The 27,402-nt window shown below is 35.5% G+C and overlaps 1 long non-coding RNA gene across 2 annotated transcripts in view; it reads left to right on the top strand.

Moving 5' to 3' along the window:
• The window catches only part of LOC137488460 (uncharacterized), a 70,296-nt gene that overhangs the window by 29,829 nt on the left and 13,065 nt on the right, over positions 1 to 27,402 (top strand). The window contains exons 2-3 of one of the 2 annotated variants that reach the window (XR_012394858.1): positions 17,210 to 17,330; positions 21,267 to 22,115. This is a non-coding gene — a long non-coding RNA (uncharacterized lncRNA). Of the gene's footprint in view, positions 1 to 17,209; positions 17,331 to 21,266; positions 22,116 to 27,402 lie in introns of those variants that run through there. The other variant, XR_011007497.2, reaches the window with a different exon arrangement.

Genomic DNA, 27,402 nt, shown 5'->3' with positions numbered 1-27,402 from the left:
TTTGGGTGGTTAGTTATATAAATGGTTGGTGGTTTTTGGTTGGCTGACTTTGGTCGTTGTTTTTTATTTAAATGAATGGTTTGTTGACTGTGGCTTTTTTGGTTGGTTTTGGTTAGTTATATGGATGGTTGGTTCATTTTAGTTGTTTGGCTTTGGTTGGTTGGGGTTAGTTATATGGTTGGCTGGTTGGTTAATTGGTTTTGGCTGGTTTGTTATATGGATGGTTGGTTGCTTTAGTTAGTTATATTTATGGTAGATTTTGGTTGGTTGGTTTTGATTGGTTGAGGTTAGTTTGTTATATGGACGGTTTGTTGATTTTGGTTGGTTGGTTTTGGTTAGTTATATGAATGCTTGGTTGGTTGGCTTTGGTTAATTGGTTTGTTAAATGAATTATTGGGTTGTTTTGGTTGGTTGGCTTTGGTTGGTTAGTTTTGGCTGGTTGGTTAGTTTTGTCTAGTTTGGTATAAGGATGGTTGGGTTGTTTTTGTTGGTTAAATGGATTGTTGGTTTGTTTTTGTTGGTTAAATGTATGGTTGGGTTGATTTGGTTGCCAATATAAATGATTGGTTGGTTGGAATAAATGGTATTAGTTTGTTGGTTGGTTGGAATAACTATTTGTATTCAGCAAGAAGGCATTAGATTGGTCCAACATGCAAATAAGCTTTTATATTAGTTTCTATCTCAAATAAATGCTGTCGTTTCAACAAAAAAATTAAAGGTCTTGTTTCAAGTAAGATTTTATTTTAGGATTTTAAAAGCATGTAATATTAAATCGGAATAAACTCATTGTTACTTACTTTTTTCCTTCACTTTTAAAGTTTTCTGACCTTAAGATGTGAAGTTGCTGCCAAAAACAGCAGCCAGAGATTGACTGACAGCTGGAATTTCACATCAATGTGGTAAAGTGACACTGTTCTCCACTTTATTTAACTCTAAACCAAAAATATGCCTCTCTTCTGGAGAGTGACAGCCGCTGACGTCTTGCCAAAAAACAAAAAAAAAATCCCCAAAAGCCTTTTTTTGTTGTTGTTTTTAGAGCCCTTTTAAATATGTGAGCTGTATCTGCATACACTCACACAGGTGCTGAATCACTGAAAGCTCTCAACAGCATGTTCAGCTTTGTCTGGATAGAAAAGACGAGGAGGAAAAGGAGGGAGAAAAGTTGAAAGAGCAACTAAACACTATTGTACTTTACTACAAGATTTCCTGTGGATAATTAAGCGCACAATGCGGCCCAGGCCAGGTGCTGTTTGCAAGGCTCACACTCAGCAGCACAGCTCAATGATGTTTTGTCCACAAAACACTAATTAACAATTTGTTTTTCTCACAGTAACTAAAGAATTTCTTTAACTAATCAAAGTTAGTTATTTGACTCGATGCGATCCTGAATTACCATTTACTGTATGTTGATCTTGGAACATCATTTTTTTTATGAAAATGTAATCCATACATATTCCCTAACCCCAAACCCAACCATAACTGTAGATTATTCCCAAATTTAAAGGGGAATAATATTTGGATAACAATCATGTAGAAGTGCATAAACCAAAAGCCTAAGTTGGCGGTTCATTCCGCTGTGGCGACCCCGGATTAATAAAGGTACTAAGCCGAAAAGAAAATTTTCTTTTAGGCTTAGTCGCTTTATTATTCCAGGGTCGCCACAGCGGAATGAACCGCCAACTTATCCAGCATATGTTTTATTCAGTAGATGCCCTTCCAGCTGCAACCCATCACTGGGAAACATACACACTCATTCACACTATAGACAATTTAGCTTACCAAATTTACCTGTACCGCGTGTCTCTGGACTTGTGGGGGAAATCAAAGCACCCGGAGTAAACCCATGCGAACGCAGGGAGTACATGCAAACTCCACACAGAAACTGACCCAGCCGAGGCTCGAACCAGCGACCTTCTTGCTGTAAGGCAACATCACTACCTCCTGTGCCACTGTGTTGGCGGTAATAATTCTGATCAGTATTTATTGTGATATATATGTAATAAAATTATTATTATTATTATATATACAAAGCTATGATTTTTTTGTTTACATAATCACTTTTTATGAAATGGATTACTGAAAAGTAATACAATAATAAGTAACAAAAAGTTAAATAAGTAATAAAAAATATATTCAACACAAACAAAAATGCAGTTATGCGAATATATCATTTTTGGATCAATTAAAAAATGCAACAGACAAACAAAAACAAAATGTAATAATGAGTTATATGTATTTATTAAATTAGGACATTCCCTCACATGCATAATTTCAGTTTATTTTAGAATGTAAAACGCTTTATAGTTTATATATTATACAGTAGGGGTGTCACGGTGGCTCAGTGTGTAGCACGATTGCCTCATAGCAAGGAGGTCACTGGTTCGAGTTTCGGCTGGGTCAATTGGCGTTTCTGTGTGGAGTTTGCATGTTCTCCCCGTGTTGGCATGGGTTTCCTCCGGGTGCTCCGGTTTCCCCCACAGTCCAAACACATGCACTATAGGTGAATTGGATGAACGAAATTGGCCGTTGTGTCTATTTACACTGTGTAAAACATATGCTGGATACGTTAGTGGTTCATTCCACTGTGGTGACCCCTGATTAATAAAGGCACTAAGCCGAAAAGAAAATGAATGAATGAATATAATACAGGTAATACAATAATTATGTAGTGAAAGGTTTTATTAGAGTCATTTTTGACTTTACGTTGAGCTATTTTGCTGTGTCACTTGAACTCGATTTGAAAACTGATTTGTGTAATGCAGACGGACTGCGGTTAATGTCAGGACATGTTTTTCAGCTTAAGTTGTTAGATATAATTGCTTTTTGTTTTATCACATTTTTGTGGTATTATTCAAAGATGTTAAAAACTGTTGGAACATTAGGGTGAAGTATATTTTTTGGCCTCTGCATCCTGAGGAAATCTCAAATAGAGATCTTATGGGACTCACAGCCAAAAGCACCAGGTGTTTCTATCATCTCAGCTGATGTGACAGTGTGTGTGTGTGTGTGTGTGTGTGTGTGTGTGTGTGTGTGTGTGTGTGTGTGTGTGTGTGTTTGCATAGGTGCATTCATGCGTGTGTGATCAAGTTTTCACCTGATCTGATGGCATGAGCAGAAACCGTAGGCAGACATTATTACTTGAAACACTCCAGACCATGTGCCGTCACACAACATCACACATCTGCATTATTTATGACATCACCTCAAGTAAACTGCTAGAGCCAAACATACAGTTGAAATCCATATAGTACAAGGACAATGCATTAATCGCACAGAACACCTTAATAACTTACAGTACTTAATTTGAGCCGGAATCTTGCCCAATCCTGTTCTGGAAAATGTTTTGCATTTCGGTATTTGTATTAATGGGTCCAGTGTTGTGTCGGGAGGCGCACCCCTGCTGTAATATGCACCCCTTCTGAAATGTGCATTTATATACTGAAATATATACTTATATATATATATATATATATATATATATATATATATATATATATATATATATATATATATATATATATATATATATATATTAGGGGTGTCAAAATTAATCGTTTCTTCGGTGCACTGCGATGCAGACGCGGACAATTCGGTATCGGTTTAGTAATAATCATAACCGGTTATTACTGACGTCATTTACCTCATATGCGCTCTGTCGCGAGGGAGGCGATGGCGAGTATTTACAACGCTCTAACTACTTAAAACTCGTAAACTGTCCACAATTTCACTGTGTGTGTATGCTGGATCAGTCTTTCACTGACATATACAACAAAAGCCCCTATTTCACTGAGATCGAGAGAATGAAAGTAGCCTACTCCATTTCTCTCTCTCTCGCTCTGTCTCTCTTTCTCTTTCTCACACACACACAGTGGCCCATTTGACCTGCTGGGGTGGCTTTTCTTCTCTTCTCGGCTGTTTTACAGCGTTACTTTTGCATACAGAAACGAGCGCGTGTCTGCAGAGTTTTCTCCACCGTGTCTATCATACATCAGCTGTGAGATCGCCGCTGCCGCCTGCTGCTTATCAGTGTCACTCATCTGTGAAGAGCGCAGCGCGCAAGAGCCAATCGCAACCGTTTTTTTGAGGGTGTGACCAATCAAAGGGGTGTAAGATAACTAGACAAGGATCAGAAATTGAGCTGGATATTAATATTTGTTTATATTATTTGCTAAATGCTCGTTTTATTTTAAGTTACAGTTTATATATCTGACTGTTTGTATTAAATGACAAAATTGTATTACAAATAGTATATAAAAATAACTATATTCATACATTTTAATACAAGAAATGCTGCTGTGAAGAAAATATAAAACTGTGTATGGAAAGCACCGTCAATGCACCGTGATGCACCAAAATATCGAATTGAACTGTTCGATGGCATGATAATCGTAACCGAACCGAACCGTGAGACTAGTGTAGGTTCACAGCTCTAATATATATATATATATATATATATATATATATATATATATATATATATATATATATATATATATATATATATATATACAGCTGAAGTCAGAATTATTAGCCCCCTTTGAATTTTATTAAAAATTTTCACAGTATGTCTGATAATATTTTTTCTTCTGGAGAAAGTCTTATCTTTCACGCTTGTACTTAGTCATTTTAGTGAAAACCTTGGATACTGTTGGTTGGTTGCTGTTGGTTGTGTGCCTTTTTTTACCACCCAAGTTTGTCGACGCCATTATAACGACACAGATCACTCTGCCTATTCATGCCAGAGTCCCACAGAAAAAGAGATTGACAGGTGGTAATTTATGTGTAACTTTATTTATTTATGGTTTGGTTATGGGTAAAGCAAAGACAATGCGGGTCAAATAACTAATTCGATATGAATTAATTAATTATTCATAAATAATTAATTCCCCTCCGCCTATGATGACGATACCATTGTCCATCGCGATGTTTCACATTAGACATCGTACGATGCTAAATTGATCGACACACCCAACCCTACTAGCAACCACATATTGTAGCAACACCCTGCTAATATAGAAACATAATAGATCATTTTTACATCTCTGTTTATGTACTATATGTATTTTAAATGTTATATGTGGCTTAAATTTCACAGTGATGGAATACACTTGTGGTGAGTCCCAAAAGATCTTTAAATGAGTTATTCTACTATAAAGTAGCCAAAAAATACACTTTACCTTCATGTTCCAGATGAGAGAAACCATTTTAAGATCTTTAAAAAATACCACAAAAATGTGATCAAATAAAAGGCAATTATATCTAATAACTTAAGCTGAAAAACATGTCCTGACTTCCACCGCAGTCAGTCTGCATTACACAAATCAGGCTTGTAAAATCAGATCTGTTTCGTTTTCGCTCACAGCTGTACTTTCATTCATGGGACTTTGTGATGTCAGTGTTTTTCCAGATAACCGTGTGCCACCGCTTGTGACCTCTGTGACCTCTTGGTGGAGCTTCCTGTGTGACTTCATAATTTATACAAAATACAGTTTAAGCACGGTTACATTGTAAATCATCTCACAATAGAGAGCTGACCTTGGAGAATATTGTTTCTGTAATCTAATCTGTAAGGATGTGGTGGGAAATAAACTGTTTTGGGATCAGTTGTCTGTTTAAATCACAATGCTATAGTATAGTTAGTTAGGTACTTAGGTACTGTAGGGTTGCTAAATAGACATTGTTAAAAGGGTTGTTAAAAGACATTTTAAGTATAATATTGGGTTTGAAATGCATGTTTTATAATTGATTCTTTAGTTTTATTATTTAATGACACTTGATATCTTGTATGTTGTTAATTTGTGAGGTCTTATGGATAGTTATTATTGTATGAAATAAAACTAAAGCAATAAAAACATTTTCTTTGCTGGAAAAAAGCGTTAAAATAAAATAAAATAAAATAAAATGAATTAAATTAAATTAAAGTAAATTATAAAGTAATTTTAAATAAAATAAAAATTAGAAAACAAAATAAAAAAGTAAAGATAAATAAAAAAATTAATAAGTTGAATTAAATTACATTGAAAAATAATAATTATAATATAAAAAATAATACAGTAAAATTATTAAAATAAAATAAAGAAATTATAATTATTATACATTAATTGCAAAATTTTATTAAAATTAAATTAAGTTTAAAAATAATAATTATGATATAAAATTAATAAAGTAAGAAAATTTATTAAAATGAAATAATTATAATCATACCACAAAATAATATTTAAGGTAAAAAATAAACTTTAACTAATTTAATTTTGTTTTATTTTATACATTTTATCACATTTTATAATAATAATAATAATAATAATAATAGTACAAAAATAAAATAAAAAAACTGAATAAAATAATATAAAATAAAAGCAAAAAAACATTAATTTATTTAACTTGTTTCAAAGGTTATATTAATAAAAAACTAACATATCTAAAACTACATAAAATATAATAAGTAATGTATACAGTAAGTCATCAGGAAAGACAAAAGAAAGTAGTTATTAGAAGTTATTAAAACCTTGTTGGAAAATGTGTTGAGAAAATCATCTGGTTAAACAGCACTTGGAAAATATTTGAAAATGAATTAAATTATATGAAATGAGAAATTTGGTAGCACTTTACGGGCCCAATAGCTAAGGGGGGGTTCGGGTGGTTCAAAAGAACTACCCCCCCACTGACAAACGTCCAGAATTTGCCATTGGTCCAGAATTTCTGCCACTATATTCTCATTTGACCTATTTTGACTGCTGTGTCATCATAAATTGTGGAAATAACCCATCGAAGGTTTTAAGAAAACGCACAATATGATATACAGTAAATTAAGTCAACTTCCAACTTATTGACCGACTGTTGTTAAAAAAATCAAAAACATTTTACAAGTAGCCTAACTTTTATTCTAAATCTTGAACCTTATATTTGAGAGAAAAAAAATGACCAATGAAAAGGTCCGAAGCACAAGCAGCAGCCTATTAAATTTAATGTTAATACTAATTATTGTGTATAGACATCCAAAATCAAACAAAAAGTTTTCAGGGGTAGCTTTAAATGATGTGTCGGTGCTCTTTGTGTAAGAGATTCATCAAAATAAACATCAAAATCAGTCCAAGCCACTCAAAAAATGTGTAAAAAAAAATAATAAAAAGCCTTTATTGACATGGCTGTTCCTTAAAACTGCGGCTGCATCAGGTTACCCTGATGAAGTCAAGTGTTATTAAAATGTGTAGGAGCTGTTTTAAGAAATAGCCATGTCAGTAAAGGCTTTTTCATATTTTTTCCACATTTTTCGAGTGCCGTAGACTGACTTTTGCTCTTTATACTAATTAGGCTGTTGTTGTTAGTTGAATTTTCAAGAGAGGCTAGAAGAAAATCGTGAAGCTTTTTTTTTTTTTATATTTGTTTATTATAAATCTTTAGGAAATATTTTTGGTACATCAAAAATGAAGGATACAACAAGCTAATCCAGCTAAAATAGTGCTTAAAATGCCACTTATTAAAGTATTTAAACATCATAATTAAATAGAAACTGAGGTGAATAACTGAATAATTTTATTTGTATTAAATTACGGTCACCAAGAAAAAATGTCATGTGTATGGTATCATGTGTAAGGATCCATAAAGTGCTTTGAAAAAAACATTTATTAATTATGACATATTAAATTAAACACATTGAATTGTATTTTTAGACAGTGCATTGTAAATTGGGTTGGTTTGGTTTAATGTTGCTTCTTTAAATTGAGATTGAGTGTTCTCTGAAATGAAAGAAGGAAACCAACAGAAACAGAGCACAACGCCCTAATACGTCACCTCAGGACATTGTTACATTGATGAAGATTCAAGGTTAAATTCTGGTTAAAGTTATAACCTTTCAGCTTCCTTGCCAGATGTCCGCTGTAACTGCAGTGGGAAACAACATCAGCTATTTCACGACATCTTACAAAGTATCTATAAGTACCTGTGGAAACACATGTGTCAAGTTTCATTGAGTTGCACAGCTACAGAAGGCCTGTAGTTTGTTCAGTTTTTCTCAGTTTTCTGCTGCTAATATTTGTGAATGCGCAGGTGATGTGATACAGGACTCCTCTGTTTCTCCGCTGTATGCGTGAGGAGCTGCTTTGTGAGTTCTCCATTGAGCTTGAGGGCAGGTTTTGCTTTCGTAAACTGAGTCCGGACACGCATGTGATGCCTTCCTGTGAAATTTACACTCCGGTGCAGAATGCTGGACTCCACCTTGCCCGTTAGTGATCTGCAAACACAGGCACGAGAAGCATATCTGCACACACAGAGGTCAGGCCCAGAGGTCAGACATTGGCATTTTCTGAGGTGTAATAAAAGTCTTGAAATGCTTGCCTAATGATAAATGGCCTTTTAAAAAAAAAATTACAAACACCCCCATGAGATTACAATAAGTACAACAACACAGAACACCCTAACCAAAATGTCCTAGTAGCAATGACATAACACAACCTAGCAAACACTAACCATAGAAATATACCCAAGCAACCCAAGTTGCTATCTCTCCATGGTAATACAGAAACACTGCACACTACACCCTTGCAACTAGAGATCTGCGCAGGACTAAATTTTAAATCCGGCTCCCGCCAGGTTAGTCCAAATCCGACCGCTCCTGCTTGTATTCAGCCTTTGTTGTCTCGCTGCACGACCTGCCCCCTTTTCTACCTGCCACGCCCGTTCCCGCTAACGAGGGGGTTTTCTCGTGAGATCAGGCTGGGTTCTTTCAGCCTGATCTCATGAGGAAACGAAAGTATTTTACTGTTAGTCATTTTAGTGGCTAAGTCGTACGAAAATATAAGATTTTAAAAAGGAGGCGTGGCACCCAACCCCACCCCTAACCCCAACCGTCATTGGGGGATGAGCAAATCGTACTAAATTGTACGAATTTGATCGTACAAATTCATACAAATTCAGTGGCGTAGCGGACGGGCCTGCAGGGCACGCACAGCGGGGGGGCGCGTGATTAGGGGGCCCCGCGTCGTCGCGATTTACAATAATTGAAAATCCGGCAACCGCAATAATCAAACTCTTGGGAACAACTGTGGTCGGAACCAAAGTTCACAGGTCTGTGTTCTCTGAACACCTCTTAAGTGGTGGACTACGTCATTCTGATTGCTTGCCGCCAATGTTGCCAACTTAGCGACTTTGTCACTAGATTTAGAGACTTTTCAGTAGTGGTGGGCAAAGCGAGGCTTCGTGAAACACTGAAACTATCGAAGCAAATGTGTCGAAGCTTCGAAACGTTTCGAAACACCACTCTACGGTGACACCTAGTGGTCATTTAATTTGTATTTCACTGAAACAGCTTCAGCAAAGAACAGTTGAGCAAATTAAGGTATGAAACCCCACTTTGTAGCCTAGAATCTGCAAATGGTTTAGTCGAGCGGTTAGAGTTCGTGACCACCATGTGGGAATAATGAGTTTGAATCCAGACTGATACAGTTATTTTGAAATGCTTTAATACCAGTTGGTAATGCTTTGTTATTGTATCGTTTTGTTTCAACATTGATCTGACATACGAATAAACACCTTGTAAATAAATTTGTATTGTTTTGTTCATAAAACAGGGTTGTTGCTAGATCAGATAAAGTTGTGGCCAGAAGTTAAAAATAATTATTTATATTATTAATTAAATTTCCCATTGTATTTTATTAACGTCTATCCAAAACCTAAACCCATCACAGTACTGTAAAATATGAATTATTGTTTCACAGTGTTACAAAAATGATGCTAAATTAATGGCATATCCGCAGCTGTATCCTATCTAGACTACACCATAAAACAGTAACATGATTAAAATATATAAAATCATGATTTTGGAGTATTTGGACTAGTCGGGATTCGAACCCAAAGCAAATTTGTAACACAGTACTAATGTGCACATGCACAGTCCACTAGGCCATACAAGACTGAATCATGACATTGATCATACCAGTCAAATGCAGATTCTCCGGGTCTTGAAACACCTCTGAAATGATCAATGCTTTGAATCGCTTTAGTCACGTGACCAAGTGTTTCGAAACACTTTAGTCACGAGACCTGGGTGTTTCGGATCATGCTTAGGTGCAGTGTTTCGAAACACTTGCGTTTCGGAATCTCCTTTTTCTTCTCCTTTATTTTAACAATTTATTTGGACCGTTTATTCTTTTCTTGTTCACAATCACAGATATTTTAGTGACAGTTTCTGAACTTGTCTGAGTTTATGACATATGAGCGATTACTGCACATTCACTAACGTTACACATCTATAATGACATACTGTATTCAAACAGCAATAAATTTAGTTAAATAAACATGCTTATAAAAAGTGTATTGCAATTATAAATACCCCTTTATTAACCATAGGCTGTTAAACAAACTAATGGTAGAACGTGATGACGTCAGTGAAATGCAAATTGACGTATGATGTATCCCCTTCATCAGGGAGCCCCGTCAGCGATCCCTGCAGGGGGGCCTCCGCATTTTGCGCTACGCCACTGTACAAATTAGCCACTAAATCAAAAAGTTATGAATTGCCATTAGATTGCGTTGGTTCTTTGGAAGACAGCGGAGTCACAGATTTCTTTAGCGCACCTGTGATGGTTGAGATTTGTGGTTATTGTGTACTTTATTTTAATATGTTTATGTATCTCTGAGCAAAGATTAAAAGTCAACATCTGACAAGAAACGGACTTCATAGATTTCTCTATTGGACATCATTAATCTGCAGGCTGCATTCTGCTCGTGGGGCAGCGAGAAAATAAATGAAAACTGTAGAGCTGCGGTAAAATAATGAATAAAAAGATTGAGGCTACGATCAAATAAATAAATAAATGAATAAAGTGCGACTGCTCAGAGTGCAGGCAGCTAGGAACACTGGCCCCCTTGGCCAAAAAATGGACCAGTCCACCAGGAATACTCCCGGTCCTCCCGATTAGCTAATACGGGCCTGTAACATTCTTAGTTAACCTAGTTATGCCTTTAAAGTCTGTGTAAACCGTAAGATGCAGACTTTTGTTTCAGCATGTTGATGTATTGAATAATTCACCGCCTTGTTTAACACGGCTCGATCCTGACTAAGCTCTTCTGGAAAAGTCTGTGTGATTTTTGAGACGCTCAGGGAAAGTCCTGCTGCTGTGTGTTGAAAGATTGATTCCCCTCTGCAGGTCTAAATGATGATGTCGTTGCAGGTGCTACTGAACGAGGAGATGCAGAGGAATGGAAAAATTCAAGATCTGCCACAGATTTCCTACTATTTTCCCTGATCCATTAAGCTGAATTCCTTGTGGTTTATTTCCATTGAGCAGCTCTAATGTCTACTAAAAGCTGCTAATGTCATGTGAAATAAGACCGCCACAGTAAAGATATAACAATGCTAATCCAGCAACTGGCACAATATTTAATATACACTGTCAAAATATCCGTAAATTAGCAGTTTTCCATATTTTGGGATTGGTGTTTTATTTTTAATGCCTTTTATTTGTGTATTTTAAGTATTAAGTATTTTTAATAGTTTAAAGTGATGTATTGTCTGAGTTGGTGTTGTTTATCCGCTTGTTAAGTGGTGACGTGTTTGTGACGTATGTATACTGTTTCCGGGTCCAAGCCGCCGCATTCATTTGAGAGGAGAAATCATTAGTTTATGATGTTTTATTCCTATCACACATTAAAGTTAATTTTACATAAAGTCATAGTGTACACAACAATCTCTGGGCTTGCTGCATAACAAATACCACAATTTTAACAATTTATAAAACAATGAATCACTTTCTGGCCATCGGATATTAGGCATGGACATATATATTGCGATCGTGACTTTCGAATATATTAAATCGCTTTGTAAACGTTATTACCATTTCATGAATCTCCCCATTGAGTTGAATAGAGCGCTTGGACCCGGAAGCCGCTCCGCGTGACGTCACACTTAACAAGCGGATTAGGGTACAAAAACATTGTAATAAACTGCCAGTGGCGGTAGCTCAGTGGTTAGCACTGTTGCCTCACAGCAAGAAGGTCGCCGGTTCGAGTCACAGGCCAGTTGGCATTTCTGTGTGGAGTTTGCATGTTCTCCCTATGTTGGCGTGGGTTTTCTCAAGGTGCTCCGGTTTCCCCAACAGTCCCAGGACATGCGCTATAGAAGCTTTTTTGACCTGGAAGCTCAGCCAGCACTGGCTTTGAGTCACTAGAATTAAATTTTTGAGTGATTTCACACAGTTTCTTTGTGCCAAGTGACCTGGAGGCAGTGATGTAGTGTTAATGTAGAAATGCGACTTTACAAATGACTTGGTTTTGTTTGTTTTTGGAATGAGTTTAAGCTCAAATTAATGAGAAAGGAATCGCCAACCGTTAAATCTGCTGAACAAATTCTAATTAATCTGATGCTAATTACACAGACCACCTGATGTCTAATCCGCTCCTTTCTGTGTGTGTGTGTGTGTGTGTGTGTGTGTGTTCTCATATCTCATGTCTTATTACGTTTCATTATACAGCAATGGAAAAACAGACCACTTGAAAATGTGCTGTTCATTTATGACTTATAGTAATGCATTTGAGTAAAATGTAATTTTTTTTGTAATTTAATTGTATATTCTGTGCGCTATCGATGACCCTTCTTCCAAAACTGAAATATCAATTTAGTAAATGAGAGCATTTTTAAACATATAACACATTTATATTCATTTTTAAACAATTGAATACTATTATTTTATCTTTAGAAGTTAGGAGAAATTGACATTTTGTGAAATAAAAAACAAAAACAAGCCTACACTCAAACCCATTTTTAAAATTTATACTTCCATTCATTGGGATTACATACTTTTAACATAACTGAACTAATAGACTTTCTATTAGTCTATTATATTTCTATTAGACTTTATATTTGTTAGTTATTTTTTCACGAGGTTACAAACTGTTTTCATCACTGGTTGATATTAAAGGGTTTTCAGCCGATGTTGAGTTGATGTTTAAGAGTTCACCCTTAGCTGATGATTGATTATAAAGCGTTTTTGCCGGGAGTGCCCTGAATTCATAAGATCCTCGAGCCCGGGGCTCCCTCTCATTTGCAAGGTGAGAGGGGAGTTTGAGCTCAGGTAGATCTGGAGAACTCCCCTGCTGTAGTAGCTAATGAACAGATAGTGATCGCTCTTAAGAGATAACTTACTTGGAGCATGTCTATGTTGCTGATTTGGATTAGTCAATTAACTTAAGTTGCATGTTTTTGGACGGTGGGAGGAAACCGGGGAACCCGGGGGAAACCCATGTGAGCACGTGTAAATTCTGCACAGAAATGTCTGATGGCTTGATAAGGACTAAAACCAGTAATGTTCTTGCTGTGAGGCAACAGTGCTAACCACTGGGCCACCGTGCCACCCATCTAGGAAAAGAGGGAGAGTTGGGGTGGAAGGAGGGATTCTTCAAAACAAAGATGGCTGTTATATGGAACTTAGGGTATTTAGAGTGGCTTAGGATTCGTCTGATTGGTGAATCATAAATTGAGTAATGCGGGACCGGCTGTGATCAATCATAAGCACGTGATCCTCCTGAAAATAGTTTATAAAATAAACTTCACTTCATTTTGGCCTGATGTTTAAGTTTAAATCATAAGATATAACTCATTATAACAATATTCAGTAATAATAATGTTAAATATTTGCTTGTTTGCCATTGTTTTTTAGTTTTTAATGGTGTGACATTTGTATACAATTTTATACATCCTGTTTTTAATTTATATTTATTATCATATTTAAATATATCATTTATCGTCACGTTTTGACAAACAATTTCTTCTGCCTTTGATGTAAACATCTGTCATGGTAAATTTGAATGTCTATATTGGTGTGTGCCCTCATTATTGTGTGGTGCAATCATTGCTCTTAACGAGTGTTTCTGATTAACAAGTAATGTTAAAGCATTGTTTACTCCTCTTTTGGCTTCTTTAATAATATTTTGTTCATTTTAGGGGCAGCACAGTGGCTGAGTGGTTGCCTTACAGCAAGAATGTCGCTTGTTTAAGTCTTGGCTGGGTCATTTGGCGTTTCAGTGTGGATGTTCTCCCGGTGTTTGCGTTGGTTTTCTTCGGGTGCTCCGGTTTCCAGACCAAACACTTGCAGTACAGGTGAACTGAATAAACTAAATTGGGCATAGTGTATGGGTGTGAATTAGTGTGTATGGATGTTTCCCAGTACTGGGCTGCAGCTGGAAGGGCATCCGCTGTGTAAAACATATGCTGAATAAGGTGGCGGTTCATTCCGCTGTGGTGCCCCCTGATGAATAAAGGGACTAAGCCGAAGGAAAACGAATGAATGAATGTTCATTTGAGAAACCAATAAAACCACCGCCTCATCCATCTCTGTCAGGTGAAGTTCATCGATCAAGCTGTAAAACAATACCTCATCAAGTTCACAGACACATAAAGCCAAATCAGTGTCGTGAGGGTTTAGATTCATTTTAGACGTGTTTATGTTCTCCAAACGTTTGAAAGCGGCACATTTGGTCTTCTGGCAGAGTTCGAAGCCCACTTGAAAGGGTTTTGGTTAGACCCAAACAGTCCAAATCCAGATGAGAACGACTCATTGGACGGCCTCTTCCTCACCGCACGGATTGTTCCGGAGCAACTACATCCAACGATGGCTCATAAAAAAAAAGGCCATAAATAGTTCTTTGAGTTCCTTTCCCATCGAGAAGAAGTATAATTTGACTTGAAATGTTTGTCTGAAGGGAATAGATGGCCATCGTTGAAGCTCAATCCAAACTGACATGGCAAAAAGTCACTTTCAAACACTCTAGGATGACTAAATATACAATGAAAGCCCAAGAATGAGGCATGGTTGAGTGTGGCGGACAGCTGAAAGCCTTCATATTTCTCTGGCTGAGTCATTGCTCAGTTGAGACGCCAGCGAGGAAAGTGCCACACTGCTGAAGTTTAACCTTTCTGCTGATAACTTGACTTCTAGTTGATCATTTTGGTATCTGAAGTGGCTTATATGAAAGGCAAAGGCCTCTAAATTACGCTTGTTTTACCACAATAAAATATGATCATGTCTTGATTTTTTATGATTTAATTAGGACAGTAAGGTCTGACTTTGCTTAGACAGAAGTCTTGGCACTTAACAGAAATAATGTCCAGTATAGAATATAAAGTCCTGCTGCAGTGGAGACAGAATGAATATTGTGTCTGACTCCATCATGAGCTTGGAGGACTGCATCCATACATCTCTGACATGACTCAAATCACTGATTAATAAAGTCATCTGGAATGGCAAAAAAAGCAGGACTCCCAGAGTCTTTGGATTCATCTTCAATGCCTCCTCCTTCATCTTATCCCAGACATGCTCAATAATGTTCATGTCTTGTGATCGGGCTGGCCAATCCTGGAGCACCTTCTTTGCTTTCAGGAGCTTTGATGTGGAGGCTGAAGTATGAGGAGCGCTCTCCTGCTGGAGAATTTGCCCTCTCCTGTAATTTGTAATGTAATGTCCAGCACAAATGTCTTGATACCTCAGGCTTTTGATGTTGCCATCCACTCTGCAGATCTCTCGCACGACCCCATACTGAATGTAACCCCAAACCATGATTTTTCCCTAACCAAACTTGATTGAGATCTGTGAGAATCTTGGGTTCATGCAAGTTTCAGTAGGTCTTCTGCGGTATCTGTGATGATTGGGATGCAGCTCAACAGATGAGTCTTCAGAATTCCAAACGATAAACTAGAAGTCGCTCTTACAACTGGGATTGACGACAAGACTTTTGTCAGGCAGTGTAGATCACATGAAGCATTAGTTATACACTAAAAGGTTATTTCACCTTCAAATGACAATTTACTCACTATTTACTCACCCTCAAGCGGTCTTAAACTTTTATGAGATTCTTTTCTTATGAGAACGTTCCATTGCAACAGCAGCGCCCAGCAACAGCCCCAGATTCGGCCATTTTGGAGTGAAAGTGATCTGCTGTCCATTGGATCTTATTGCTGTTGCGATGGCAAGCAGCTGCTTTGTTTTTTTCATTCATTCATTCATTTTCTTGTCGGCTTAGTCCCTTTATTAATCTGGGGTCGCCACAGCGGAATGAACCGCCAACTTATCCAGCAAGTTTTTACGCACTGGATGCCCTTCCAGCCGCAACCCATCTCTGGGAAACATCCACACACACATTCACACACACACTCATACATTACGGACAATTTAGCCTACCCAATTCACCTGTACCGCATGTCTTTGGACTGTGGGGGAAACCAGAGCACCCGGAGGAAACCCACGCAAACGCAGGGAGAACATACAAACTCCACAGAAACGCCAACTGAGCCGAGGTTCAAACCAGCGACCTTCTTGCTGTGAGGCGACAGCACTACCTACTGTGCCACTGCCTCGCCCTCTTTGTTTTTTATTTATTTATTTAAAAAGCACATTAAAGCTGAGATATGATCTGATAGACAACAATACAACACTTACTATCACAATCATCAGCACTTTTAATTGTTTATTTCAAAGACTTATAATATGCTGTTGGGCGAGAATTGGGTAAGCTAAATTGTCCGTAGTGTATGAGTGTGTGTGTGTGTGTGTGTGAATGTGTGTGTGGATGTTTCCCAGAGATGGGTTGCAGCTGGAAGGGCATCCGCTGCGTAAAAACTAGCTGGATAAGTTGGCGGTTCATTCCGCTGTGGCGACCCCGGCTTAATAAAGGGACTAAGCCGACAAGAAAATGAATGAATGAATAATATGCTGTTGTTCTATTTGGGTTTTCAATTACCAAATTGCACTAGAATGTCGCCTCTTGCTGATTCTATGCTCTTTTGTTGAACACACACATTTAAAAAAAAGCTTTTTTGAAGAAAGCTACTGCAACCATTGACTTCCATAGTAGGATAATCAGACACAAGGGTAGTCAACAGGTTTTTAGCATTCTTTAAAATATCTTCCTTTGTGTTCAACAAAAGAAAAAAGTCTGGAACAAGTGAAAGGAGAGTAAATGATGCCACACTCCCGAACCCAAACCCAAATTTGGTCAAATATGTGCAAACCAAAACATTGTGTTAGATTTGATCCTATTAATTTATTAAAAAATTAAACCCAGCACTTGGTTTAGTCCCTATTACATCCAGAAATGGGTTGAAATAACCTGGCATTTTGTAGAAATATATTTTTTGGGTGAACTATCCATTTAATCTCTGCATCTTAGTCTGTCTACAGTATTCAGTAAATGCTCTGTGCTTCTTGTTCTTCTTCCTCAGGATGCAATCGAACACAACAAGGACAAACAGAGGAAGAACATCAGACAGAAGCGTGACTCCAGACCCCTGAAGCCCTCCTGCTGGACAGCTGAGGTTATTTAAAGCAGAGCTGGATGCAGAGGTGAGAGAAATCTCTGTTTTCCAGCTCATTTGATACTGAAGAACCACTGGCTATAATCATTTTCACTCTTTTTGAGATTTAAAATTGAACAGCCGGCTATAAAAAGTTGCTCTGAAATATTTTGTTTTCTCACAGATGGCAGTTTTAATCTCAAAGATTTTTCTTCTGAAATAAAAATATAAACTGGAAATAAAATCTAAAATAACAAGTAACAAAGATAGCAAAGATCAAGAAATGATCAAGAAACAAAAATAATTAGCAAGAAATAAACATTAAGATTTAAATAGCCAGCTTTAAACAGTTTTCTTGCCAGTACATGCACTGTAAAAAACAACCCAGGCGCATTCTGACAACGTAGTCCTGTAGACATTTCTGGAGACCATTAAATACGTCCTGGAAGGTCTGTATTTTTGCAGTTTTTGTTTACGCGAATCCACGAGAGGCCACTGAGTGCGTTTTTTCGTATCTTAAATTTGTCTCTCGAGTGCCTTTCGCCCCCACTGTTCTCGCGTAAACCCACCAGAGGCCGCTATCGACTGACTGAATGATTGACTGGGCAACTGGCCAATCAACTGACCCACCCTCTTCCTTCCCTAAACCCAACTAATTTTACAGATTGACCATCCCGCCCGCTTACTTCCCCTAAACTCAAATGACGGTTTACAAAAGCTGTCCAGAAAAAGAAAAGCCCTCGTCTGATTTTTACTACGTTTTCACCACATTCTCACCCTGTTATGAACTTGTTCATTTTATTGTTTGGATTTTGTTTTACCTGGAACTGCTCTTCCCTGGACTCAAACCCGATCGTCTTCGTCATCATCAACACCTCTCTGCATCTCAAGTCTGCCGATGTACACGACGACCTAACTGGACAAACTGATTGTGACAAGAAAGCCCTCCACATAGAGGTAAGTGGTCAGCCGGTAAGCGCGAAAAGGAACGGCATCATACCGCCCTGTAGCGTTCGCTTAAAAAAATTAAATGCAGACATACGTACCTCCGGCTACAAAATTCGCAGTCTCCAGAAATGACCACGGGACTACGCTTCAGAATGAGCTAGTGTTGGTAAAAAAGCTGGGTTCCACTTAATTATTTCATGTTGTCCCAGCACGGATCAAATACGTTAACTTTATTGTTGTTTTACTAATTTAAATAGATTGAACATAAAACAATTTATTTGTCCCAAAAATCCTCAATAATTGTGTTGATTCAGTTCATTTAAAATAAGTACTTTGAAATAGCAGCTAAAATCATTTTTGAGCTGATCTCACACTTTTTTCCTGGAATATAAACAAAAAATAGCACGAAATAAAGATCAAGAACATAATGATGTAAAATTCTGACAAAAATGTCAGACATGCGATAAGTAAACCGTAAAAAAAAAGCAAAAACAAGCTTAAATTTGCAAAAGGAACGTGCAATTTTGAGAAAAGTAAATATTGTGAGATGTTAAAAGTCTTTAAAAAAGTCTAAATCGGTACATGTAAACTCAAAATTTAGAAAAGAAAAATCAGGAATAGGAAATTTTGATGGAAAAAAACCTGAATTGTGACAGTTGTGTCCTTTTTAATTAGTTTTTAAAATTTATTTTCATGACAAAGCTTTTACTCCATACTCACCTACTGTGTCTTTAATGTCAATATGTAAATTGCCTGTTTTGACAATCGTATCAAGTCATTATTTATCTATTGATTGATTGATTTAATAATACTTAAATCTTAAATAAACTTAAATAAACTATAGAAGCACTATACACAGTAGATTAGCAGAAAGTCATTCGGAATCTGCAACCGAAATGAAACAGCAGCACAGTCTTGTTAAAAGAAATCAGTCCAAATGTACAGACTACTATAAAGAGCGCTGCCATCAGACAGAGACAGTGACAGTACGTCTATATCAGATAAATCACGGCTCCATCATTACATGCGTCTGTGCACCTCTGAACTGAACCAGTCTGATTTGACACACAAAGGAGAAGAAATAACAGAAGTACAGAGAAGCTTAGAAAAGAAATAGAAGTAGAGAAAAAAAATTGTTAGATGTAAAGTAATAATTTCTAAAATTCTGAATTTTGAGAGGAAAAAGTCAGAATTGTAACAGAAACAATACTGAAATAAGTGAAAATTTTGAGATGTATAGCTGCTTAGTGAGAATTCTGAAAAAAAGTAAAAATTGTGATAAAGTAATGGCTAAATTTGGAGAAAAGAAAATCTAAATTGTAAGATTAATTATTAAAATTAAATTAAAAATTCTAAAAATGGTAAGAATAGTGACATTCAGAGAGAAAAAGTAAAAATTGCAACATATAAATGGCAAAATAAAAAGTCAAAATTGTGATATACTGTAAATTAAAAATTTGGAGAAATAAAGTCAGAATTGTGAAATGTAAAATAATTTATGGTAAAAAAATTGTAAAATGTTGCGACGCAGTAGCACAGGAGGTAGTGCTGTCGCCTCACAGCAAGACCTCGGCTGGGTCAGTTGGTTTTTCTGTTGTGGAGTTTGCATGTTCTCCCTGTGTTCATGTTCCCCCACAGTCCAAAGACATAAATTACAGATAAATTGGGTAGGCTAAATTGTCCATAGTGTGTGAATATGAATGACTGTGTATGGATGTTTCCCAGAGATGGGTTGCAGCTGGAAGGGCATCCGCTGCGTAAAACATTTGCTGAATAAGTTGGCGGTTCATTCCGCTGTGGCGACCCCAGATTAATAAAGGGACTAAGCCGAAAAGAAAATGAATGAATGTATGAATTGTAAAATGTAAACTCAACTAATAAACTAAAAAGTCAAAACTGAGATTTAAAGTGAGGATTCTGAAAAGGTAAAAATTCTGGTAAATCTAAATTGTGGAGAGAAAAAGTCTTAATTGTGATAAATATTGTATATTAAACGTTTGAGGGGGAAAAGATGAAAAGAAATGTTTAGGTTGTAAAATAAAACAATTAAATGCTAAAACATTGTAAATTTGAGAGAAAAGTCAAAAAAGAGATGTAAAGTGAAAATTCTGAAAGAGTAAAAGGTGTGATACAGTAAAATCCTGGAGAAATAAGTGAAAATTGTTACATGTAAAAAAAAAAAAAAAAAACATACAATGCTAAAAAATCCAACATGTAAACTCAGAATTCAGAAAGAAAAATCTAAACTGAGATGTAAAGTGAGAATTTCAAAATTCAAAAGTCAAAATTCTGATAAACCTAAAATTTGAAGAAAATTTGAGATTTAAAATAAATTGATGATTAAAATCTGTAAAATGTAACACAGAATTCTGAGAAACAAGTCAGAATTGAGATGTAAAGTAAGAATTCTAATACAGTAAGCCTAAAAACTAGAAGGAAAAAAGTCTAAATTGTAATAAATACAGTAAATTTTTAAAAGTTGGAGAAAAAAGTCAAAATTGAAATATAAAAAATGGTAAAATTGTATAAATAAATATAAAGTATATATATATATATATATATATATATATATATATATATATATATATATATATATATATATATATATATATATATATATATATATATAAAAGTAAATAATCAAAATTTTATTTTGGAGAAAAAAATGTTGAGATGTAAAATAAATGTAAAAAAATAATAAATAAAATATAATAAAATAAAATACAAAATCTGAACTCTGAGAGAAAAGTCAAAATTGAGGCGTAAAAGTGAGAATTCTGAAAAAAGTAACAATTCTGTTACAGTAAATCTAAAATTTGTAGAATAAAGTCAAAAAAGTGATAAAAACTGTACATCTAAAAATTGGAGAAATGAAGTCTAAACTGTAAAATACATGATGTAATTGTTTTAAAATGGTTCAAAATTCTGAGAGAAAAATAAAAAATAAAAATGCAGTTGTGAGAAGAAAAAACATCTCTGTGCACCTCAATGCTGGACGCCTCGCTGCAGGTTTCATTTGTGTCTCTCGCTTCTGCAGCACAAAGCAGAAGAAACAGTCCTGCCCTCATCCATCATGGCCAGCTCTGCCACAAAGGAGCTTCATTTCCAGAGGCTTGCTTTGCTGCAGTCTGTCATTTGCAGTCATGCAGATCCTGGAGCTCTTTTTCTAGCGGCTGACGTCAGTGTGAGAGCCCAGACTCTGCCTTGTTTTTCTCAGCCGTGGAATAATTGTGTTTACCGGGACATTTAGCATGTGGCACAGATGGATTGTTACATTAGCTGCAGACCAAATGTTGAAAAAGCAAATGACCTTTGTTTATAATGAGCTCTGGCACAAACACACAAACACACAGACACACTCACAAACAAGAAGGAGATTCTGACTGAAGCATTATTGATTTTTATGAATTGTTCCAAGTTTGGGGTCTGTATTTGTAATTGTTCTTGATGTTTTTATGCTCATGCACACTACATACACTAAAAAAAGGATTAATTAAATGTACATTTTATTACGGTAAGGGTTTGCAAACAATTTATAGGGGCTGGATTTAAACAAACAAATGAAGTTGAACATATTACTAAATTTAATTGTTTTTTTAAATTCAGCCCCTATAAATTGTTTGGAACCAGCTAACTTAAAAAAATGTAGTAATCCTATGAATTTTTTTTTGTGTTGCTGCATTATTTTGCAGTTAAAACATAAATATTTAAGTTGTTATTTTGATTCAAAATCTGTTTAAATGTCCTGAAATGTATTTATTTCTTTTTTGGGGAAGCTGAATTTGTAGTTTTTCCTTTAGAAATCATTTAAATGTTATTTGATGCTCAAGAAAGATTTGCAGTTATTATATATGATCCAACCAGATGCATTAAATGTATTTATTTATTGGTTTGTTTGTTTGTTTTTCTTTAATTGATTTTCTTTATTATTTTTCTCTTATTGATTAAAAGACATTTCAAAAGAACCTAATGTTAATTAAATTAAAATATATTTTTAAAATAAAAATTTTTATACCTGCTCGATTTTTTTATTTAATAGATTTTTTTATATTTCAATTTAATCAATTAATTTGCTTGTTTGTTTTTTGTTTGTTTGTTTGTTGTTCTTTGATTAATTTTCTTTAATATTTTTATTTATTCATTTATTTTGAGAAACTTCAAAAAAACTTAATTTTAATTAAATTAAAATATTTTGATTTAAATATATTTTTTTAGACCTGCTCGATTTAAGTTATTGTTAAAAAATCTGCAAATTTTGAAATTTAATTAATATTGTATATTTTAATTTAATTAATTAATTTATATGTTTGTTTGTTTGTTTTTTGCACTAAATTCCATTGGAAAAAGATGTAAATAACAGTAACACTTCACACTTTGAAAAAAAATGCTTAATTATCTCAACCCTAAAGTATATTTTTACATAAAATATCAATAGAACATAAAGTATATTTACTTAAAATTTTTGTTCGATGAAAAAAGCCCAACTATTTGATTTGTTGGGGTGGCGCGGTGAGTAGCGCTGACACCTCACAGCAAGAAGGTTGCTGGTTCGATTCTTGGCTGGGTCAGTTGGCATTTCTGTGTGGAGTTTGCATGTTCTCCCTGTGTTTGTGTAGGTTTTCTCCAGAAGGCGGAAATTAATGAATGAATAAATGATCCAATCAGCTGTATTAAATTTATTTGTTTATTTGTTTGTTTTTCTTTATTTAATTTTTTTATTATTTTTATTTATTTATTTCTGAAGAGATTTTTTTTTTTGAAAAAATTGTTAATTTTTTTTAATATTTCAATTTCTTTCTTTATTTATTTATTTATTTTTATTACTTTTTTGGCACTTAGACAATGACAAGCTAACAATAATACTTTACACTTCAAAAAAATGTTGAATTGCTTCAACCTTAAAATATATTTTCATATAAATATAACCTATAAAGTATATTTATTTACATTTTATTTGATAAAAAAGGCCCAACTATTGGGTTTGTCCATATTTCACCCAAATAATTTTTTTTTGTGTAGGAACCACCTAAATCAGCCAAAAAAATGTTATAGAGGGGAGTAATTCAAAGTTAGAAAAATGTGCAAAAATAATCCATACATAAAACAATGACGTTAATGAATTTGTTTTTAAATGTTCTTATCAGACTTTACATTATGCGTTTCAGAGTGTGCCTCACACAAGTGAGTGGGTTTGACAAACCACCTGTAGAAAACACACTCTTTTATCTCCAGCTCTTTCCCAGACACCAGTTTGCTCATTTGCACCAGACACCAGACATATGTGTTATTATATATGAAAAAATGTAGACATTCATTTAATAATTTCCCTTATTTATCAGGGGTTGCCACAGGGGAATGAACCGCCAACTATTCCAGCATATGTTTTACACAGCGGATGCCCTTCCAGCCAACTTGAACATACAAACTTCTTACAGAAATGCCTACTGCCCCAGCTAGGACTCAAACCATCGACCCTCTTGCTGTGAGGCGACAGTGCTAACCACTGAGCCACTGTTCCACCTAAATGTACACACAATAACAATATCGTAGATACCTTTCATCCTGAGCTGCCATCTCAACAACAACAACAAAAAAACTATGCTTTTCTTTGTCCCATTGTATTGTAAGCGAAGAGGGCATGCAGCATCTCTGTGTTCAGGGAATGAATAGAAGCTTTGTGTACAGTATCCAGGTGTGTCTGAGCTAATAAACAAACAGACCTGAAAATGATACGAGCTCAGAGCCGACTGAGCTTTATATCCAGTAATGACGGTTTCAACAGGCTGTGGCTGTTTGATGGCTTATAGTTTATCCATGCAGCCACATTTATTAAACAGAGTTGCAGAATGTAGATACAATGTTTATGCTATGTTCTTTACAATACAAATTTGTTAACATGTTAATGAACTGAAGTCAAATACAGATTTAAATATATACAGATGAAGTCTGACTTATTATCCCCCCTGTGTATAGTTTAACGGAGAGATTTTTGTCAACACATTTCTAATCGTAATTGTTTTAATAACTCATCTCTAATAACTGATTTGTTTTATCTTTACCATGATGACAGTAAATAATATTTGACTAGATACATTTCAAGACACTTCTATACAGCTTAAAGTGACATTTAAAGGCTTAATTAGGCAAGTTAGGGTAATTAGGCAAGTTTTTATATAATGATGGTTTGTTCTGTAGACCAGTGGTTCTCAAAGTGGGGGTCGGTATATACACTACTGTAAATAGTAACTTTATAAGCTTATAGTTACTAGTTCTATTGGATTGCGACCCCTCAGGTAATTACATTATATTAAAGACTCAGTAATAGTGTCAGATGCAGCAGATTGATTTTATAAGACCAGGTTAAACTTTCTGGCACATTTACAGCACCAACATACATTTAAAAAAATAATAAAATGAAGAATAGACTTTGGTTTATTGGTGTGCGTGTGCGCTATTGCATGCAAGGTTTCTGTATTTATAACCACCTCAGAGGATATTGGGGGTCGCGAGTCACTGGCATTGTTATTTTGGGGGTCGCGAGCTGAAAAGTTTGGGAACCCCTGCTGTAGACTATCGAAACAAATATTGCTTGAGGTGGCTAATAATATTGAGCTTAAAATAGATTTAAAAAAATTAAAACTAGTTTTATTCTAGCTGAAATAAAACAAATTAAAGACTTTCTCCAGAAGAAAAAATATTGTAGGAATACTGTGAAAAATTTCTTGCTCTATTAAAAATCATTTGAGAAATATTTGAAACAAAGAAAGAAAAAAAAATCACAGGGGGGCGAATAATTTTGTCTTCAGTTACATTTATATGTTTTATTTCAGCTTGTTTTGGCACATTTTGCATTGGCATGTTGTTTATCTTCAAGTCAAAACCGCAGTAATTCAACTACAAATGTTAAGAGTTTTAAGGTGAGTGTTGTAATGTTTTAAGGCAAGGCAAGGCAAGGCAAGTTTATTTATATAGCACATTTCATACACAGTGGCAATTCAACGTGCTTTACATAAACAAGAATACAAGAAACAAGTAAAATAAAAATAAAAACAAAAAAATGAGTAAAAAAGAAACATTAAAACAGGTAAAATGTGACAGAATGAAGAAGAGAAAAACATCTGTGTGATCTGTCGGACGCAGCACAGTGCTCATTCAGTAAAGGCACAGCTAAACAGATGTGTTTTCAGTCTTGATTTAAACATGTCTAATGTTGGAGCACATCTGATCATTTCTGGAAGCTGATTCCAGCAGCGGAATCAAAAAACATCTGAAATGATGCAGTTTTTTGACCATTTTTGGATCATTCTGAAACTGTAGTGTTAGTTTTTGGCAGCATAGGTTTATTCTGAAAATGTAGCCCTGTATACATTTGTGAAGATCGCGAATTATATAGCCAGAGGTGCGTCTTTTAAAACGAACACTAGGGGGTGGTATGACACTGTTCCTTGTCGTGCTTACCAGCTGACCGTTTACCTCCAAGTGGATGGCTTTCCTGATGTTACTCAGTAGCTCACCATGTACGTCAGTGGACTTGAGATGCAGAGAGTCGTTGACCACAACTATGGAGTTTGAGTCTGGTGAAGAACGGTTCCAGAAAGCTGGTAATTCAAAACCTAAAAATGAAATAACAAGTAAATAACAGGGTGAGAATGTGGTTCAATCTGAAGATGTGGTCAAAATCAGACAAGGGCTTTCTTTTTGTGGATTGCTTTTAAAAACACTATCGGTTGGGTCATGGGATGTGGGTGGGTGCTGGTCAATCTGTGCTTTTTAAAACACTATTGGTTGGGTTTAGGGATAGAGGAGGGTGGGGGGTATTTGTCAGTTAATCAGTTGAGAGTGGCCTCTGTTGGATTTTCTCGAGAACAGCAGGCACAACTGGCACTCACGAGAGAAATTCGAGATCTGAAAAAGCATACACAGCGGCCTCTGGTGGATTCGCGAAAACAAAAACTGCTGAACAAAATACCTCCTGAGACGTGTTTGGCGCTCTCCAGAAATATACATATCAGAACGTTTTAAGAATGAGCCTGGGTTGGTTTTTGTTAAGGTTTTCAGTTTAGCTTTTCATTTTATGATTTGGTTTTGAGTTTTTATGATTCTTAGCATTTCAAAATATGTCTAATTATTGTTTTAAAGTTAAATATTAGATTTAGTTTTAGTTGTTTTAATATTCATTTAAACAGTAAATAAAAATGATACATTTTATCTTGACAACTTTAAAGGTAGACTGTAAAAAAAAATCCGTAAATTAGGAGTTTTCCCTATTTTGTGATTCATGTTTTTATTTTTTATTTTTTTCACATGTTTATGCTTTTAAAGTGCATTTTGGGACCTAAATCTTTCTTCCAACAATTTTTACCCTTGAAAAGTTAGACAAAGTGACTTTTATTGACATTTTTAATAGTTTAAAGTGCTATATTTTCTGTGTTGGTGTTGTATATTGCGCTACAAAAATCTTATAATAAACTGCCAGTGCATTTTCTGTCATTTCACACACTTATCTCTCTATATTACGCATTATATTATTTCTAATTACTAAAATGTCAATAAAAGTCACTTTGTTAAACTGTAGAGTTAAAATTTTTCAACATCAGAAGTCGACAGAGCAGAGATCAACATCACATAATGCAACTCACAACCATAAAGAAGCAGAAAATTGTGAAAGACAAAATTTGGAAACTCATCATTAACAGATATTTGTTACAGTGTGCATTTATTTTATTAGCTCAGTTTTACTATATCATACTCCGTTATCAATCAATAAATATTTACATTAATAATTTTAAGTTAGCAAAGCAATGGCACAGTAGGTAGTGCTGTCGCCTCGCAGCAAGAAGGTCGCTGGTTCGAGCCTTGGCTCAGTCGGTGTTTCTGTGTGGAGTTTGCATGTTCTCCCTGCCTTTGCATGGGTTTCCAACGGGTGCTCTGGTTTCCCCCACAGTCCAAAGACATGCGGTACAGGGGAATTGGGTAGGCTAAATTGTCCGTAGTGTATGAGTGTGTGTGGATGTTTCCCAGAGATGGGTTGCAGCTGGAAAGGTGTCCGCTGTGTAAAAAAACGTGCTGGATAAGTTTGCGGTTCATTCCGCTGTGGCGACCCCGGATTAATAAAGGGACTAAGCCGACAAGAAAATAAATGAATGAATGAATTTTAAGTTATTCAGTAAAGC

The sequence above is a fragment of the Danio rerio genome, chromosome 19 (assembly GCF_049306965.1).
Source record: "Danio rerio strain Tuebingen ecotype United States chromosome 19, GRCz12tu, whole genome shotgun sequence".
Classification (NCBI taxonomy): domain Eukaryota; kingdom Metazoa; phylum Chordata; class Actinopteri; order Cypriniformes; family Danionidae; genus Danio; species Danio rerio.
This window is presented reverse-complemented; position numbering and strand designations above follow the sequence as displayed.